Consider the following 18,325-nt stretch of genomic DNA (forward strand, 5'->3'; position numbering starts at 1 on the left):
AAGTGTGTGGAAATTGCACACAAGTGCACCTGTACGCTGCCACCAACAGGCACACACGTGCGGTTTTAAAAACCAAGCACGGACGCAATAATAACCTAACAGGTTTTTTTGGGGAGCGACAATTACAGACAAGTCAGACACTATCTGGACTGTTTTACACTGTGTACACCAGCCCCAGATATGATGAAGGCTGGTATATGGTCACCACTACCCTGCCTGCCTGCCTGTATACTGGTACAATAGTCCTGACAAGGACTCTTTTGGTCACTAGCCTGTATTCAGACCTGGCTATACCCTGCCTGTATATAGCAACAGTAGTCCTGAGAAGGACTCTGCTACTGTACTCCGACCTGGCTATACCCTGCCTGCCTGTATACAACTAGAATAGTCCTGAGAAGGACTTTTGGTCACACTGTTTGCAGCCCTGCAACTGAAAAAGCTATAAAGGGCCGCAAAGCTTTCCCTGAATCAGCGACACTCTCCCTGCACTCACTGTCTGGATAGCTGTGAGCAGAGCACAGCGCGCCGGCCGATATAAAGGCTCGGTCACGCTGTGCAGGCCGGCCAATCACTGCAATTCCACAACTAACAGGGCTGTGGCATTGCAGTGGTCTGCCAGCCAATCCCTGCATGAGGGCTGGCTCTCAAAAGAGCGCCAACATGCAGAAATGAAGACCACGAGTACAGCACGAGTATCGCGAGATTACTCGGTCCCCGCCGAGCAGCCCGAGTACAGCGATACTCGTGCGAGTACCGAGCAGTGACAAGCATGCTCGCTCATCACTAATCATTATTCCTTCTTTCCATTTCCTCCCTTAATCAATGCTCCTTTAAACGGAATGTGTCAGCAGGTTTTTCCTACCTCATCTTAGATCAGCCTGATGTGGGGAGTGAAATCCTGAATCCAATGATGTATCACTTAGATTACTGAGTGCAACATGTCTGACACAATCAGAATGTTTAAATTTAGTCATTGTCACGTCTCCTCCAGAGCCCGTTCCTGCGACTTCTGCTTCGATCATCAGGCCATGCCATGTTCCCGCTGTGGACAACAGTGCTGGTGATGGGAGAGGAGTCAGTGCGAGTGGTTCTGGTGAGCGCAGACTCTGCTCATCCACTAAGCTGGATTTCCACCAGACCTGCAGTACCACTGGCTGACTGTAGGTGGTGTGTGTTTTCCAGCTGACATTACCACCATTCAGCTACAGCCAATAGGAAGACACCACACCCTTTTAACTCCCCCTCCTGTCTGCTTGTCACTGCCAGATATAGTTTTGTATTCCTGCTTTCTGGTTCCTGCTCTGTTCGGTATAGTGATTCCTGTGTTTGACCTCTGCCCGTTCTCTGACTACCCTCCTGTCTACCAGTTTTGTACCTCGCTGTCAGATGCGGATTTGACCTTTGCCTATTTTCCTGACTACGTCCTAGTCTGCTGATTTTGTCCCTGTTCTGCATCTCCTGGTTTGACTCTGCCAGACTACTACTCTCATCTGGACTGCAGCCTACCACAGGTAGTGATCTCCGGGGCCCCGTGTAATTCTAAATCCCTGTATAGGGGTTAAAGGGTTTCAGGGTTGTCGGGTCCTGCTTTGTGAGCGACTTTTCTCCATTACAGCTAGTCTGAAGTCTGTGGTTGCAGGCAGGCGTTACAGTCATGTAGCAATGCTGAAAGAGCTTCCCTGCCCACACCATTCTCTCAAACAAAATTGCACATTTACATAAAGGTGTCAATCAGAAAAATTGGTGTGCTGGACTTCCATATATATGACTTCGTAGTCTGATTCATGATAAGTATCCTGCTGCTTAAACAAATGTAGCAAATAAACAACAGATGAAACTGTGACAAAACAAGTATCCCTGAATTTTCTGTGTCAACTCTTGCAGCATGCTACATTCTGCTTACATAGCAAAAACTGCTGACAAATTCCCTTTAAAGGTCCTTTTACATGGGCCAAAACAACTGTATTGGAACACACTATTGTAATTATGCATAAAAGATGCAATTTGTCTATGTAAAAGGATTTTTGGAGATGGAGGTAGAATAGATACAGGCACACAAACTACAAGGATGGCAGTGCATGTGTCACAGTGAGTGAGCTCTAAACTTGCAGCTCCACAAGCAGGGTTCTCAAAGAAAACAAATAAAATTTCAGAACTGATACAATGACCAGATGAAACAGTACAACTCATACTTTTCAATCTACATAGACACAGATATAAAAAACATTATTGTAAGAAAAGTCCGTATGCACATTGACATTGTTACATTTTGTGACAATACAATGACTGACTGTAGAAAGAGATATACCTTTGTACCATGTTAGCCAGTAGAGATAAAAAAAAAAAAATTGGTTGTTCTTTTAAACAATTTTTTTGTATAAGGAGAGACATTCGTAAAAATAATTTGTAGGAATAAAGGGTCCGTTACACGCTACAATTTATCGGGAGATATGTCGTCGGGGTCATGGATTCCGTGACGCACATCCAGCATCGTTAGCGACGTCGTTGCGTGTGACACCTACGAGCGACTCTCAACGATCGCAAATAGGATGAAAATCGTGGATCGTTGACACGTCATTTATTTTTAAAAAATTGTTCGTTTTGGGGAAGCAGCCGACATATTGCTCCATTTGACACCCTGCCAACATCGAACAACATTCAAACGACCGCCTGGGTCCTACAATATATCGTTGATCGCTGATGCGTCCATTTTGAGATCGTTACGTGTGACAACAAATAAATTACCTACAAGTGATACCGGCAAATCGTAAATATGATCTGGGCGTGTCACGTCGTACGTGCGATCGTCAGATAAATTGTAGCGTGTAAAGTGGCCTTTAGGCTATTGGTGATTCAATGCTTTTTTTCCTCAGTTGAACTATAATATACTTTTCTAATTCTATTGTTTTAAGGTTTAAAGAAAACAGACCATCAAGTTCAACCTATAGCCTAACATGTTAAGCCAGTGAAATGCAAAACCCCATGAAGCAGACAGTAAGCTCCATATTAGGGGAAAAATTCCTTCCTGACTCCACATACGGCAATCAGATTAATTCCCTGGATCAACGTCCAATCAAAGAATTTAGAGATCCTAACCAGTAATAGGGTATCTTTCAGGAAAGACATCCAGGCCTCCTTGTACTTTTGAATGAATCAAGCCATTATAATATCATCAGAGTTCTATAATCTCACTGCTCGCACTGTAAAGAATAGTACCCAAAGAGAATTGTTCATTTTCTTTTTTTCTTTTTATTTCTAAATTAGTGACGGGCAAATACTAAAATATTCCGACCCATATTATTCGTCTTGAATATTTCGTACTATTCGTCATGAATGCAAGTCAATGGGAAGCTCAAATAATTTTCAGGCGGAGCCTCCCAGGATGTCTGGTGGGGCTGCAAAAATGCTGAAATGGATTGAAAAGTGCTCAAATGGAATGGGAAAGAGCATGGAGAAGATGCGTTGATGCATCTCTGAAACACAAGTCACTTCTGGGAACAAGTCGGAGTATTACGCCACTTTGACGTGCAGTCTCCTGCCTCTTTGTGATAACCAGCACAAGTAATGTAGACAGCTGCAGGCTGCAACCCCCAGCTGTGTGGTTTATCTAGGCAGGTTATCATAACTAAAGGCTCCCCAAGCCATTTTTTTCAATTATTTAAATAAATAATAATAAAAAAGGGCTCATGTCCATTTTTGATAACCAATGCAGATAAAACAGACAGCTGGGTACTAGAATTCTCATGGTTAATAGTCCCTCCCTAGCCTAAAAATAGGAGCCCACAGCCGCCCCACAATTGGCGCATGCTTTACTATGCTCATCTAAATTTCCCTGGTGCAATGGTAACTTATGAGGTTGATTTCAGCTGTGATTTATAAAAAATCACAGCTACCATCAAGCCCTGGATTGGCAATGGAGAGGCGTCTATGAGACTTATCACTCAGAGTTTTGCACAAATCTTGCTGACTGTCATGGCAGCATCAAGCTCTATTCACATTGCAAAGTCTAACACTCTATTGGATGGTTTCTCTGGTGTTTCTTATCAACTCAGGCAGACCTGGGCATTGACTTGCCCATCTGCTCATTCATAGACAGGCTAGGAAGAGTTAACCTCTGCTAGTCTGCTTGTTAGGCTTCTATGATCACATGTTGTAAGGAAGCCTATCACATTTGCTACTCTCATTGTTAGGCTAGAGGAAATCTACCTATGCTAACTATAGTTTAAGTTGTTTTGGTCTGTGAGTTGGGGGTGTTCCAGACTTGCTATAGAAAGAGTTGCTTTGTGCTTGATGTTATTGTGGAGTTACCCATCATCTTGTTGTTTCCACCCTGCTCTTGTTTTTTGCCTAATCTCTTATTGTCTTATACCTCTGTGTGTGCGTGTTGTGTGACAGAGTTTTGGTTTCACCTGTTTGTCTATTTCTTTGGGTTAAATCACACTCCTGTCCTGGCGCCCCCTGAAAGGGATGAGGGTATTTGATCAGAGCAGGTCAGGAGTAGAGTTGAGCGCGGTTCGTGGTTCGAGGTTCTCCAGTTCTAGGCTCGAGTGATTTTGGGGCCTTTTCTAGATCGAACTAGAACTCGAGCTTTTTGCAAAAGCTCGATAGTTCTAGAAACGTTCGAGAACGGTTCTAGCAGCAAAAAAACAGCTAATTCCTAGCTTGGTTTCCGCTGTAATAGTGTAAGTCACTCTGTGAATCAAACTATTATCACATTTCAGTGTATAGTGTGCGTGAACAGCGCCTTCAGATCACTGCTGTGTCTATAATGGCCATTTTTTTTTTTTTTCTTGTCTTCCTTCCCTAAGCGCGCGCGTGTAGTGGGGCGGGCCAGCATGTCAGCCAATCCCAGACACACACACAGCTAAGTGGACGTTTAGCCACAGAAGCAACGGCACGTGTGATAGGATGTCCATGTCACATGTCCCTGCATTATAAAACCGGACATTTTCCTCTAGGACGCCATTATCTCTTCTGCGTCTTTGGTGTCAGACATCACTGTCGCAGCTCCGTCCTCCTGAGTCCTATCGCCGATACAGCTGTATGCGCTCCATACACAGCGCTGGACAGCTTAGGGATAGCACTTTCTAGCAGTCCTTTTAAGGGCTCAAACCGTTAGGGTCAGAGCCATAGGTGACAGGTCCTGAAAACAGCGACAGCGTCTGTGTAGCAAAGGTCAGGGATTTCCTCCCTGCATTTCCCTATTAGGAGGGAATAGAAAGGCAGGCTTCCATTCCTCTACCCAGAGCACCACAATCCTGCCACTGTACCCTCCTGTCCTCTGCACACTCCAACTCATTATAACTAAGCCATTATACTAGCAAACACTCAGTGTACCTAGTGGCATCCTATCTGTGGCTATTGGACTTTGCTATAGTCCCACTAGTGCAAAGACATTTGCAGAGCACGTCTGCCTGCATTGCACACTCCAACTCATTATAACTAAGCCATTATACTAGCAAACACTCAGTGTACCTAGTGGCATCCTAAACGAGGCTATTGGACTTTGCTATAGTCACACTAGTGCAAAGACATTTGCAGAGCACGTCTGCCTGCATTGCACACTCCAACTCATTATAACTAAGCCATTATACTAGCAAACACTCAGTGTACCTAGTGGCATCCTAAACGTGGCTATTGGACTGTTGTCTAGTCACACTAGTGCAAAGACATTTGCAGAGCACCTCTGCCTGCATTGCACACTCCAACTCATTATAACTAAGCCATTATACTAGCAAACACTCAGTGTACCTAGTGGCATCCTAAACGTGGCTATTGGACTTTGCTATAGTCACACTAGTGCAAAGACATTTGCAGAGCACGTCTGCCTGCATTGCACACTCCAACTCATTATAACTAAGCCATTATACTAGCAAACACTCAGTGTACCTAGTGGCATCCTAAACGTGGCTATTGGACTGTTGTCTAGTCACACTAGTGCAAAGACATTTGCAGAGCACCTCTGCCTGCATTGCACACTCCAACTCATTATAACTAAGCCATTATACTAGCAATTTTTGCTGCCAGTTTAAGGGCCGTAGTTGCATTGTCAGGGATATTTATTCTTTATTATTCTGCTGTTAATAAAGCTAGACCACCGCTGCAATCTACACCACCTCTCAATTTTTACTACCACATTTTCAGTCCACAATCTTGTCGCAATCAATATAAGTGGCAAAATGACAGATGCTGGTGGAAAGGGGAAGAGGCGTGGTGGAAAAGGCAAAAAAGGTTTTGTCCGTGGGGAAGGTGGCAAAGCTCCATTATCATCTGCTGAAGATAGACCATCTACCAGCAAAAGTAAGATGTCTACTACTTACCGTGGACAATCCGATGTGCTCCCTTTTTACGGACACGAACAACAGGAACAAAGGTAGATGATGGGCAAAAAAGGAAAATGCTTGAATGGATCTCAAGTGGTCCAACAAGTGCCCTCTCAGCCACTTCAAGTACCACATCCAAAAAACACCAGTCCTCTGAGTTGTCATCCCAATCAAACTTGATTTCTCCCAGCTCTGAAGTCTCCATCAGCCCTGCACAGTATGGTGGAACTGAGATGGCTGAGTCTGCAGAGCTGTTCAGTCACACTATAGCCTGGGAATCAGAGGTCTGCTCCCAAGCTACAGTGAGTACAGAACAGGAAATGGTCTGCAGTGATGCCCAGAACCTTTGTGACTCTGATTCAGGCCGTGAGGACCAAGTTTCGGAGCATAATGTTGACCCTTTGTCACAAACTGTAACACCTGTGGTTATAGACAATGAGGAACATACTGATGAAGATGAGACTCAGATACCCGATTGGGATGACAACTTAAATATTCGGTCAGGGCAAGAAGAGGCTCGGTCAGAGGGGGAGGGGAGTGCAAACACAACAATTGATGATGAAGTTCTAGATCCCACCTACTGTCAACCCACAGTCAGGCACTCGAGGAGGTCAACAGAGGTGGTGGAGGAGGATGCAACTGATGACGAAGTTACCTTGCGCCTTCCTGGACAGAGTCGGAGTACTGGTAGCACGTCTACAACTGCATCCTCAGCCACCACTCTGCCTCTGAGCATTATTCGGGGTGGATCATCAGGTCGCATGGCCTCTAAGCCTTGCCTAGCCTGGTCCTTTTTTGACATAGAAAAAGATCACCCAAATTATGTGATCTGTAAAATTTGTCATGGTTCTCTTAGTAGAGGTCAAAACCTCAGCAGTTTGACAACTTCTTCCATGAATCGTCACATGAATAAATATCATATGGCCCGGTGGGAAGCTCACCGTGCTGCAATGCGGCCTAGCGGAGCGAACCATCCACCGCCTGCCCCTTCCAGTGCATCCACGCGCTCGTCATCTTCTAGGACTGTGGGGACAGCTGTCACACCTGTTTTTCCACCCACAACTTCCACCACTGTAACCGCAACAGGCAGTTTGCTTGGTAGGTCGTCAGTTGTTTTGGAAGGGGAAACAAGTGAGTGTGTACAGCTGCTCAGACATCGATAGCACCAACTTTGGATGAAGGCAACATCATGTCTCCGCCTGCACTTTCCTCACAAACCTGCTTTTTTCCAGGGACACCCTACTCAACACCGTCTACACACAGCAGCCAGATCTCTGTCCCTCAGATGTGGACAAATAAAAGGCCATTTCCTGCGACCCATGACAAAGCTAAGAGGTTGACTCTATCCCTCTGTAAGCTGTTGGCTACAGAAATGCTGCCTTTCCGCCTAGTGGACACACAGGATTTTAGAGACCTTATGTCTGTCGCTGTGCCCCAGTACCAGATGCCTAGTCGCCACTACTTCTCTAAGAAAGGTGTGCCCGCGCTACACCAGCATGTCGCACACAACATCACCGCTTCCTTGAGAAACTCTGTGTGTGAACGGGTGCATTTCACCACCGATACTTGGACCAGTAAGCATGGACAGGGACGTTACATGTCGCTGACTGGGCACTGGGTAACTATGGTGATAGATGGTGAAGGGTCTGCTGCACAAGTCTTGCCGTCCCCACGACTTGTGTGTCAATCCTCTGTCTGTCCAAGTTCCGCCACTGCTTCTGCATCCTCCATCTCATCTGGGTCCTCCACCTCCGCCCCAAGCCTGCCTGGTCAGGCCACCAGCGTTCTCACTGCGCAGAAGGAATCACGCACCCCTCATTACTATGCTGGCAGCAGAGCGCAACGGCATCAGGCGGTCTTTAGCTTGACATGTCTTGGGAATAAGAGTCACACAGCTGAGGAGTTGTGGTCAGCTCTGCGGTCCGAGTTTAATAAATGGTTGTCTCCACTCAACCTGCAGCCTGGTAAGGCCGTGTGCGACAATGCTGCAAACCTGGGTGCGGCCCTTCGCCTGGGCAAGGTGACACACGTACCTTGTATGGCTCACGTGTTGAACCTTGTCGTGCAGCAATTTTTAACACAGTATCCCGGCCTAGATGGCCTTCTGAACAGGGCACGAAAACTGTCTGCTCACTTCCGCCATTCAAGCGCCGCAGCTGAGCGACTTGCATCGCTCCAGAAGTCTTTCGGCCTGCCGGTTCATCGCCTGAAATGCGATGTGGCGACACGCTGGAATTCAACTCTCCACATGTTACAGCGACTGTGGCAGCACCGCCGTGCCCTGGTGCAATACGTCATGACGTATAGCCTGGGCCAACGAGATGCAGAGGTGGGGCAGATCACCCTGATGGAGTGGTCTCAGATCAAGGACCTATGCACCCTTCTGCACAGTTTCGACATGGCGACGAATATGTTTAGCGCTGACAATGCCATTATCAGCATGACGATTCCAGTCATTTACATGCTGGAACACACGCTAAACACTATTCGGAGTCAGGGTGTGGGACAACAGGAAGGGGATGAACTACAGGAGGATTCATATGCGCAAGACACAACAACATCACCAAGGTCCAGACGTTCATCATCACCAAGGCGCCAGGCATGGGAGCATGGGGGACAGGGATCAACAAGGGCGCATGGTAGCAGGCAAGATGTTGAGGAAGGTGCAGGAGGACATGAAGAAATGGAGGACGAACTGTCCATGGACATGGAAGACTCAGCAGATGAGGGAGACCTTGGTCAAATTTCAGTTGAAAGAGGTTGGGGGGAGATGTCAGAGGAAGAAAGAACGGTTAGCACCTCTATGCCACAAACACAGCGTGGACTTGGTCCGCATGGCTGCGCAAGACACATGAGTGCCTTCTTGTTGCACTACCTCCAACATGACCCTCGTATTGTCAAAATTAGAAGTGATGATGACTACTGGCTTGCCACACTATTAGATCCCCGGTACAAGTCCAAATTTTGTGACATAATTCCAGCCATAGAAAGGGACGCACGTATGCAGGAGTATCAGCAGAAGCTGTTACTCGATCTTAGATCCGCTTTTCCACCAAACAACCGTGCAGGTGCAGGGAGTGAATCTCCCAGTTGTAACTTGACAAACACGGGACGGTCTCGTCATCTTCAACAGTCTACCCGTACCAGTAGGACCGTATCTGGTGCTGGTAACAGCAATTTTATGGAATCTTTTCATAATTTTTTTAAACCCTCCTTTGCAAGGCCACCAGAGACAACAAGTCTGACACATAGTCAACGGCTGGAGAGGATGATACAGGAGTATCTCCAAATGAACATCGATGCCATGACTGTGCAACTGGAGCCTTGCTCCTTTTGGGCTTCAAACCTAGAAAAATGGCCAGAGCTCTCAACTTACGCCTTGGAGATTTTGTCGTGTCCAGCTGCCAGCGTTGTCTCTGAACGTGTCTTCAGTGCTGCTGGGTGTGTGCTGACAGATAAGCGCACGCGTCTGTCCAGTGACAATGTGGACAGACTGACGTTCATCAAAATGAACAAGTCATGGATCCAGAAGAAATTTACAACCCCTGTGTCATCCTGGGGAGAGTAAATGCTTGTGGATTTGGAATGTGCTTGATGCAAATCTAGCTGTGAAGTGTACAACTAGGGCACAAGTGCTGCCGGTGTCATCCTGGGGACGGTTAATTATGGCGTATTTTTGAATGTGCTTGATGCAAATCAAAACATCCTGTTTGCAACTAGGGCCCAAGTGCTGCCACTGATGGGTTGGGTGTCTGTGTGGCCCAATTTTTGGAAAAAAGGGAGACTCCGCTTGGAGTAACCCTTGCTTACATTGTTTTTAAAAGAAGCCAAGATGAACAGAGCTGGGATCAGGAAAGACTTTGCTACCTACCCTGGTGTCATCCTGGGGACGGTTAATTATGGCGTATTTTTGAATGTGCTTGATGCAAATCTAGCTGTGAAGTGTACAACTGGGGCACAACTGCTGCCACTGAATGGGTGGGTGTGTGTGTGGCCCAATTTTTGGAAAAAAGAGAGACTCCGCTTGGAGTAACCCTTGCTTACATTGTTTTTAAAAGAAGCCAAGATGAACAAGTCATGGTTCAGCAAAGACTTTATCTACCTACCCCGGTGTCATGCTGGGGACGGTTAATTATGGCGTATTTTTGAATGTGCTTGATGCAAATCAAAACATCCTGTTTGCAACTAGGGCCCAAGTGCTGCCACTGATGGGGTGTCTGTGGGGCACAATTTTTGGAAAAAAGGGAGACTCCGCTTGGAGTAACCCTTGCTTACTGTGTTTTTAAAAGAAGCCAATATGAACAGAGCTGGGATCAGGAAAGACTTTGCTACCTACCCTGGTGTCATCCTGGGGACGGTTAATTATGGCGTATTTTTGAATGTGCTTGATGCAAATCTAGCTGTGAATTGTACAACTGGGGCACAACTGCTGCCACTGAATGGGTGGGTGTGTGTGGGGCCCAATTTTTGGAAAAAAAGGGAGACTACGCTTGGAGTCACCTTGCGGTGTTTTACATGATTTTAGAAGGGCGTGCCATGCCTATATCTGTGTGTCCTCCTCTTTTTCCTTGTCCAGCTGTTTTGTTTTCGCATGAGTATATGTCCTTGTCACTTTCCCATGTGTTTGTGTTGTTTGTCACCTTTTGGACACCTTTGAGGGTGTTTTCTAGGTGTTTTTATGTGTTTGTGATTGCCTGCCATTGTTTCCTATGCAGTTAGAGTTAGGTTCGTCGAACGTTCGACGAGCCGAACTCGAACGGGAGCTCCGTTCGGTGAACCGACCTCGAGCCGAACCGGGACCGGTTCGCTCATCTCTAGTCAGGAGCAGGGCCAGGAAGGAGATTTAGACATCCCCACCATTAGGGGTATCTCTAAGAAAAGGAATATCATAGGGCCACCTAGTCTGAGGGTCAGCTTAGGGTCCCCGGTTCCCACTATCCCCAAAATCCCTCATGACAAGACCCCTCCCCATTATCAACCCTGTAAGCAAAAAGAATAAAAACAAACACATAAAAATCTTTTATTTTAAATAAAAAAATACCCTGGCACAGGTCTAATGTAATTCACGTGTTGTCCCATAATGATCCCGGTTTTGCTACACCCATTTCCCATTGTGAGCAGTGATATTAGAACATGTGACCACTCACCGTGGCCTCTGAGAAACACTGAGATCATTGTGGGAGCTGCCAGAAGTGACCTTAGGGGAACTCAGTGCCAGACTGTCTGACTGCATGTCATGGTGGCAGCAAAGTCTGACAGTCCACCACTAAGTTCACCTAAGGTCAGTGTCGGACTTTTGGACTGTGCTGCCACCTTGACACACAATCAGACAGTCTTGTACTGTGTTCACTTGAGGTCAGCTCTGGATGTTCTCACGGTAGCGTCTGTGTGAGTCACCAGCTGTGAACTCAGGTAATCTCAGTGCGAGACTGTCACACTGCGTGTCACTGGTGACAGCGCAGTTCAACAGTCCGCAGTCCAGCACTGAGTTCTCTTGGCAGCTGTGAGGCCCGGAAACCTTAAAGGAGCCTTTAAGGTAGACTTTAAGGTTACTGACATTACCACCATTGCAACACCTGGAGGCTGTGAACTTTGGTAGGAGTTCACAGTCTCCAGGTGTTCCAACAGCTGGGAACTCCAGAAACCTTAAAGGCTCATGTAAAGGCTCCTTTAAAGGTTTTCAGGCCTCACAGCTGCCAAGAGACCCAATTGCTGTGAGCTCTGGTAACCTTTTAGGTCTTGTGATAGCTGTCAACTCGGAAAGTTTAAGGAAGCCTTTAAGGTTCCTGGAGTTTCCAGCTGCTGGGACATCTGGTGATTATGAACTCTTACCAGAGTTCACAGCCTCCAGGTGTCCAAACAGCTGGGAACTGGAAAAAAACATTAAGTCTACCTTAAAGGCTCCTTTAAGGTTTCTGGGCCTCACAGCTACTGAACTGTCAGACTTCGCTGCCGTTGTGTCTTGCAGTCCAAAAATCTGGCACTAAGTTCACCTGAGATCACAGCTGGCAGCTCACACGGAGGGTACCGTGAGACCCACCAGAAGTGACCTCAGGTGAACTGCCGGCGTGACTAGCACTCTAACAAACTGGCTCTGAGTTCACCTGAGGTCAATTATGGCAGCTCCCGCATTGCTCTCAGTGTGTCCTGAACGCTGTGGTGAGCAGTCATGTGTTTTAATGTCACTTTTCACCTTGGCCTATGGATTTAGCAGAGCTAGGATTGTCATTGGACCTGTGGGAGGGTGTTTTGGGTTAATAAATTGGTGAAAGAGGGTTTTTTTATTTTGTTTTAATTAAAAGAAAGGATTCTTGTGTTTGTGTTTTTTTTTTTCATTTTACATACATGATTGGTAATGGTGGGAGTCTCATAGACACCTCTCCATTACCAACCCAGGGCTTAATGACAGCTGTGATTTTTGATAAATCACAGCTGACCGCAACCTCATATATTACCCCAAATGCTAATGCACCAGGGCAATTGGGATAAGCAGGGTAAAGCACCACAATTGGCAGATCTAATAGATGTGCCAATTATGAGGCAGCTGTGGGCTGCTATTTATAGGCTGGGGAGGGCCTAAAAACCATGATAACCTTGAACCTTCGCAGTTGGAGAATACCAGTACCCACCTGTCTACTTTACCTGCGCTGATTATCACAAATGGGAGGATTAGCGCACAATGTTTTTTATTCACTGTGCCTGCCAATGACAGTAATGCCAGTAGCAAAGATGGCTACATCATTACTGTGATTGGCAGCCGATCCCCGCATTTTTAGTGGCTGAAAATCAGGCGCCAAACATGTGGGGAAGGGACTTGAAACTCACGAAGTTAATACCAAAATACTCGAGTATCAAATATCCCGAATACCTTAATATTCGTACATGTAACAAATATTGCCGAATATATTCGCTCATCACTATTGTAAATGTATTTTTATGGAAATAGCAATTTGAGTTGATTGACTTCTTGCATCTCATTACAACGACTACATTTAGAAAGCTCAATATTCCATAAGTACAAATTAGAGAATGATAAAATGATGATCAAGCTAGCAACCAAGTACAATGAGTAACACATTATGTATACATGTGCATAAGGCGATTATTTATCACCACCACAGCATTAGTCAACACTAAATACACTCCATCTCATTTGCTCTTAAGAACTGAGTAATTGTAACAGATTTTTTTTAATTCTTCTTATTGAAAGGAAAAGGTCCCTGTCTGGACAAGAAAAGTCACGCTGGTTACATAATTGGCCCCGTTGTGAGACTGTCGGCTTGGAAATGGACCCAAAGGTGAGATAGGTCACTGCTATTATTCCAGTAGCACTAACACAAAGGAGCCAGGATCCTCACATTTATTATACATTGGCAGAACGTTAAAGGCTTTATCCAGTATAATCCTTTAGGAAGAATCATCTCTGAATAATTTGAAGACTAATGAGTTTTTAATGAAGGAATTCAATTCCAGCTGATTCTGGAGGTAATTTGTTGTAAATATTTAATGATTGGATTCTATGAGTCTTTACATACATCTGTCAGCTCTATAAAAAAATATTGGAAGAGGGAAGCTAGATATGTGTTCCTCAAATAGTACGATTCCCAGGTTATCGAAGACATGCCTATAATGAAGCTTGGGTTAGTAAGTTGTTACTTATGGTGTGACAATGGCATTATGCTACATGTGATAGATAAGCAGGTCCTGAAAGTGAGTGAAAGGAATGGAGAAATATGAATTACTTCTGTGGTTATATATAAACCCCACTGGCAGTAGGTTGCATATTGGCGTGTGCAGTCCCTTTTATTGATGCCATACTACTTTTGACTTATTAGATTGTTTATGGGAAACTTTGTTACATGGGGCGGATCAGACAAAGTTGGCCCTGTAGTGCACAATAAAACATTTTCTACCTCTTCTCAGAAGGTCAAGTCTTACAGGATCCATGGGAAAAATTTAAATGAGCTCTCCTCCAGAAGATAAAGCACTGTCACAATACCACCAATGAGAGGTTCTTACTCAATAAGTAAATGAGCAACTTGTCATGATCCAGGAGTGGTATTCCCCGCTCCAGAGTTTCCCAAACCCAGCCTGGTCATGTCAGGGGTTAACTCCCAACAGCTACGTTCTGAAATCAGGAGATACTATATCTGGTTGCTGCACCAGCATTCCAGTGCTGGTTATAGTTTTGCTCTGCCGCCTGTGACTGGCTCTGGTGAGATTTCCTGTTTTATCTGACTCCTTGTTACCGTGCCCTGACCTGTACCCTCCCCTGTTCATCAGTCTGTCCCAGTCCCTGATTTCCTGCTCCTGTCAGTTGTTTACCCATCCTGGTTCATCTTCCTTCCCGTGTTTGTGTCTCCTCACCCTCCAGTCTTGTCTTCTGTTCCCTGTGCCCTTTGTACTTCCCTCTGTATACCTGATCTCCCGACATCCGACCTAGGTTCTTTTTTCTGACTTGATCTTGATCTTCCCTCTGCAGTGACTTGACTTCCCGGCTTGACCCTTACTGCTTGACTACTCTATTGCCCCCTGGTGGTTCACCTGTGAACTGCCTGCTAAGGTTACTCTGAGGTACTTCAGCCTCCTTTCTGTTACAGTGTTACTTTGACGCTTCTTCATTACTCTGCTGCCACCTAGTGGGGAATACACTGTACTACATCTTACTAGCCCTTTGTACAGTGTGACACAACTCTTTAAAGTGTGAGTATCATTTTGGAGTTTTTATATATTACAGGCGCTGTATAGAGTTGCTTATCATTGGGGCCTGGGTCTTGAGACCCAACTGATTGGTCAAAAAACTGCTCTGAAATGTGGAGCCCATGTATGAGCTGAGCGCACAGAGTGGTAGGTCTATGGGCAGGGCTGGCATTAGGAGGGGAAAACTGGGTGATTTTCATCGCATTACACTTTGAACTTTTGCCCAGGGCCCCATTTTATCTATGGGTCCGCACACCGCTCTGTGAATGTAATTATACAGAACATTGATCAATGGATTTAATATTCAGCCCGTACAGTGCTCTGTGCAGTTCAGAATGATGTTTTGACCAATCGATGGGGGTTTCAGAACCCGGACTCCCACTGATACGCAGCGCTATATAGAGGCTGTATTATATAAAAACGTTTCCAAAATGACAGTTACACCTTAATTAGCCTTGCCACATGACTAGAAAAATTAGTCAACTGATACTGTTGTTGACTTGGACTAAACTTATGGCATCTTCTAATGTTAGTATGAATACCTGGTGCTATATACTTAGAGGGATTGTCCACTTTATTTAAAAACATGTTGGGAAGATGATTTTGTGGCGCTTTCTAATATACAAGTATTACAGGTTCAGTGCTGATCTCTTCCCTTACAAAGCTTATTAGTGCAGTTTTAGTCACGTACACCTCAGCTAAAAATGAGTGAACCCGAACTTTAAAGTTTGGAGTCCGTACCGAACACAGACTTTACAAAAAACTCAGAGTTCGAATTTGGAGTTTGGGTGCTTTACGTATGTAAACTACTCAAGCGAGCATTGCTTTGCTCAGGTACCCCCAGTGCTCAGCCCACTACGAGCGGCTTGCAGTATATGAATGGCTCACACTGGAGCAACAATAGTGTTATTGGATGTAGTGTACATAAAAAAAAGAAAGAAAACGGCACTCTCACCCATGTAAGTGATCTGTTTATGATTGATTTATGAGAATGGATACGAACTGCCCAATCAGTGACTTCCAATGAGGTTCAGGTCAATTTTGGGTCAAGAACAGAATTTTATCTAAAGTCTGGCTGAATCTGCAGAACCCGAACTTCCATGGGTCCGCTCATCTTCAACTGCAGCATTTCTGTTCTCACAATGATAGACGAGCATGTGACCAGGCCAGTTCATCAGACAATTTTAACTGAAAAACAGTTCTCTCTTGTACAAAGTTTACAATTGTTGGAGGCTGATGGATGGGTCTGGTCCTATGGTCCTCCACCAGCAGCCATTGTATGAACAGGAGACATGTGCAGTCTGTGAGGAAAACTGCACTAACCCGTACAGGAGGAAAATATGTAATAATATATCTTTTTGTGCCACAAAATCATGTCCCGAACCCATCTGTTACAAAAGAAAAAGATAAAGTGGACAAGTAGACGGGAAAGTGCTATGGGATAACACGGGTCTGGGGATCCTAAACTGGCCCTCGGGTTAGGGGAGGCCCTAGCTGTGCCTGATCCCAGAGATATATCTGATGGTTGCGATGTCACGGCCTGTCATCCTAGCCCTGCTCCTGTACAGCCCTGATCTAATACTCCTGTCGCGGGCGGAGGAGGGGACGCTGCGCTCTCCCACTGCTCGGGTCCGGCTGCTGCTGCTGCTTGGCGGTGGCTCGAGCGGTGGGCCGGATCCCGGGGACTCGAGCGGCGTTCCTCGCCCGTGAGTGAAAAGGGGTAGGGATTGATTGGATGGTGGATTTGAGTATTGTCCGTGACGCCACCCATGGTTGTGGTGATATTGGTGACACCACCGCTGCTCTGGACGGGGATCCCGGGTAGCGGTGACAGGGAGCAGCTTTGTTGTTAGTTCTCCCCTCCGTGGGCAGGGGGTTGGTTGTCCCGGGGCCCGATGATGGGGGAAGGGATGGATGGCAGGCGGGTTATGGGGCCTGGTGAGGTGCAGGGTCGCAGGGGCAGCGCTGTGCAGCACGGCACGGTGGTACTCACTCAGCCAATGATGAAGACACAGTTCTCGGTAAAAAACACGGCTGGATGGACGGGTCCCACAGACGGCTGCGTTGGTTTCTGCTTCCGGCAGGTTGATGGTGACTGCCTTTCCCTGCACCTATGTACGGTAGATAGTTACGATGGGTTCCCACCGGTAACCCGCTCCCCAGCTTGGATATGGGCTGGAGGTGCCCCTTTTTGCCCGCAGGCTCTGGCCCTGGAAGACGGTTGCCTTGGTGGTGGCGGTGTCTCCCTCTCACGGTTGGGCTGTTGCTTTTTGTCGGGACTTGGCTGCTGGGGAACCCAGGAGGTTCCCTTCGCTGACCGATTTCGACAAATTCATGGCGACTCCTAGCCTTGTCAGGGTCCGTAAACCCCTGTCAGATGGTGCTGACTTCTCCTTGTGTACCGGTCCGGTACCGCCGGGCCACCGCCCGTCCACGGTCCTTACAGCAAACTCCGATTGGTCACTCCTGCAGACGGTCACCACCGTCTGCCAACCTTGCTGTACCGCCCGGGCCACACACCCGAACGCTGTCAGTTAGTTGCTCCACTACCACTTCACTTCCTTCCACTTTCACCTCTAAAATTGAACTCCTTACTTTTCCCGCCTCCAGGACTGTGAACTCCTCGGTGGGCGGGGCCAACCGCCTGGCCCACCCCCTGGTGTGGAGATCAGCCCCTGGAGGAAGGCAACAAGGGTTTTGTGTCTGACTTCGGTGTGCCTGACCGGGAGTGGGGGTTGTGTGGGTGTTGTTCTCTGTGGCCCCTGGCTTGTCCAGGGCGCCACATTCCCCCTTAGTTAAATGCAGACCGTCCGCGGGCTGCCCGTCCATCACCGGTTTTATTTTCGCAACTGAAAAATAGAAAAGATAAAACGGTAACACATTACAATTATATTAACATCTTCCCAAATCGGGAGGTACTCTTACTTAAACGTTACGGTTATGGCTTCCGCTCTCTCCCACCCAAGCAACCTGGCCCGGATACTGCCCCTAAGCAACAGGCAGCACCCCTTGACCCCAGTCCTGCACAAGTTGCCCGAGCGGGTTCTGTCCTTTTCAGGGGACCCACGTCCATGGGGAACCCCTGAAACCCCCAGAGGATTGCCACCGGTTGCGGTGGTGGCTGGGCCCCAGCCTGCTCCACTGTGGGCCCTTCCTCCAATCTGCCTCTCCGGAGGCGGTCACGGTAAAGCCAACAAACATTTTTATTTACAAGCCACCAAGTTTGTGGTTGCCCTGCTAGTTCTCGGGCCTGTTCATAAGGAGTCCCTTATGCAACTCTTGTAGACAGTCCCCACGGGGAC

Source organism: Anomaloglossus baeobatrachus, chromosome 4 (genome assembly GCF_048569485.1).
Source record: "Anomaloglossus baeobatrachus isolate aAnoBae1 chromosome 4, aAnoBae1.hap1, whole genome shotgun sequence".
NCBI lineage: Eukaryota > Metazoa > Chordata > Amphibia > Anura > Aromobatidae > Anomaloglossus > Anomaloglossus baeobatrachus.